We start from the raw sequence: 2919 nt of genomic DNA on the forward strand, positions 1-2919 counted from the left end.
AGATAGATAGATAGATAGATAGATAGATAGATAGATAGATAGATAGATTAGGACGTAGGCGTTATCAGCGTGTAACTTCTTTATGAGTAGCTATGTAACAAGCCAATTAATAAGCGGGGTAATGTAGAGCGAGCCGGTGAGTATTGTGAATTAGAACCCCCAACAAGCTGATGCAGTACCCTGACAAAAAAGTAAAGGGGTGAGGGACACCATTGTGGGTCAGTTGCCGGAGTTAAAATCCAGCAGCCAATGTGTGAGTTTGCATGTTCTGGTTTGGTCACTCTAAATTGCCCATAGGTGTAAGTTGTCCATTTGTTATATGCCCTACGATACTGTAGTTTAGTGACCAATCACAGAGTCTTGTTTAAATTATAAATTTTCTTTAAAGCAACACTAATTAGATTGTATTGTGTGGAAATGGCTATAGGTTTATGTGTAGTCCATGTGTGGTCTGTGTTTACTGTGCTAACCAGAATATCAGATCCTGCAGACTTATGACAGAGACGTAATTTGAGTTAATGAGATAATGTCAAACCCAAAACACAGCACATTTGTCACCCTAAAACACATGCATAAATCTCACTTGACAAAAATGGGCACATTTAAACACACAGACAGAAAGAGAAAGTGTACAGATGGATGATTGGTTTCTTAAGCCTAAAACTGAGCACAAGCCACAGAGACGAGGCATGACGGCACACAAAGAGAAACAGAATGAGCGACAATATATTTTCAGTATCAGTACCACCCACAGCTTTTAATTCACTGCCTCTGACAGCTGGTACTGTCTTCATTATGAAAAATGTGGTTATTAACCCTGAATGCAACAGAAAACACAGTAAAATAGAATAATTAAGGGTGTCATGATTTTGATTTTAAATCGAAATGAAGTCAGAATTGCAAGTTGATGCTGCCACGCCACCATGTCACGTCCGGTCGGCTTGTTAAGTGGAAAAACACGTGCAGCAAGTCAACCTACTCTAACTTAGAAACAGCCAGTCAAAAGTTAGCATGGTAACTGCAGATGCTGGACACCCATCAACAGAACTTGAACCCTCTTTGCAAACAAAGGTCAGATATTATATTGCATAATTGTCTAGTCTAAAAATGGCATAGCAATCTTTGTAAAAAAAAAAAAATGTAAAAATCAAGTTTTTTGTCCTGCATTTCAGTTTCTGTTGATGAATCAGGCAACAGGAAACAGGAAAGGTTTAGTGTGTAATCTAATCACAACATAGGGGCTGAAGCACAATATAGATAATAGATCACAGTGTAAAAATGATCAACTTTTCTGGTGTCCAGGGAGTGATATCAGACTAACATAACAACATGTCTTAATAGAGACAAATATTGCTCAGCAGTTGGTCAGCTGTCACATGTATTATTTTACATTACCATCAGTATATGAGTCATTATGCAACACACATTAAATGTTAAATAAATGTTGAGGAAAGCAACAGTTGTGGATGGACAGACAGCTGGAACGTGACTGCAGATATGAAGCAAGTCTGTGTTGTGCATGAGATAGTAGAAAAATGTGATGCCACGTGCATGTCAGGTTACATTCGTATTAGGTTTTGAGGCACACACTAATGCACACACAGACCAGCTGAGGAGGAAAAGATCAGGGGACAAACTTGGGCAGCTTTTCAGTAGACACACACAGACATTGTTGCCTTAAAATGTGAACAGCATGTGGTCTGAATTTCTCATATGCACCAAGGGCACCTGTGTCAAAGCAAGTTACAATAAAGCGCATTTGGGTGCACTGGAGTTTATACAGGTAGCCTTGTCCATGTCCAATGCAATTTGCTATTCATATTGAAGCTGGCAGAAAGAGAGGCTGAATTTCAATTGAACAAATGATCCATTGCTCCACCGCCACTGCTAATTTTAATTTAATCAAAGCTTTTCTTCTGACGTGGAACAAACTGTTCCCTGAGCAGAATGTTCCATGGATGTAATAGCTTTACATTTAATGCAGTGTCATTATTTTGCCAGGCACCTCTCAGCGTTCCGAAACATTTTCTCCAGTTGAAATGGATTATATATATATGCATTAGTCATCCCTCTTTTCACACAACAGGCTCATTTAAATAAAAGAAAGAAACACATAAGGAGAAAGACGAGCACCTGTGTGTGGTTTGAAAGTTGGTCAAACTCAAAGAGGCCTTACACATTTTAGGCTGCATCAACAAACACCCCTCTGTCTGGCAGGTGAAAGGAATTTGTTCTGTAGTTTTAACGTCTGGCTGTGTGCGCTTGTGTATGTATGAATTCCCCACAAAGACATGTTTCTATTTGCATCTGCTCTTCTTCAGCCTGACCACAAAAGATTTTAATCAGTCAGGTGCTCACCTGCGCACATCCCCCTCCCCACCTCCTTTTTTCTTCTCTTTTTCTCTCTGCGTCATTTACAGCTTTGATGTCATTTATGTCCTTTTTGTTCCATCACTGATATTCATTCGTCCTTTTTCCCATAAAGGGCAAGTGTTTTAAAATTCAAAATACTCTTGTGAGATAACAAAAATTCTGAGTAACATGACCTACATTACTGTGTAACCCCATTTCATGCACCAAGATTGTTTTGGGATAAGCACTTACCTATAAATAGTGTTAAAATGAAAGAAAACAAGCTTGAACCAGGAAAAATTCACTCCACGAACCAGAAAAAAATAAGAATACAGTCCATGTTGAGCAGGATAATTCAGGAAAAATTGAAGACAAAGTGTTTATTGTTTTTGAGAAAACCCTCTGCCAGGGCTATGTTTCATACAACATTCAGGTGTATGTTTTGTATGTGTGTGTGCTTGGCAACCTATAGATATTTGTGTAAATGTAGGGTGGGATGGAATGTTTATTTACACAACCTTTGTCTACGGTATTTAGACAACAGACATTTAACTAGAGTATATCAAA

The 2919-nt window shown here is 38.6% G+C and overlaps 1 long non-coding RNA gene across 1 annotated transcript in view; it reads left to right on the forward strand.

Annotated features, from left to right (window-relative positions):
- Positions 1–2919, forward strand: part of LOC116696226 (uncharacterized) — a 25204-nt gene that overhangs the window by 273 nt on the left and 22012 nt on the right. The gene's annotated exons all lie outside the window — the stretch shown is intronic.

Source organism: Etheostoma spectabile, chromosome 9 (assembly GCF_008692095.1).
Source record: "Etheostoma spectabile isolate EspeVRDwgs_2016 chromosome 9, UIUC_Espe_1.0, whole genome shotgun sequence".
Taxonomy (NCBI): Eukaryota; Metazoa; Chordata; class Actinopteri; order Perciformes; family Percidae; genus Etheostoma; species Etheostoma spectabile.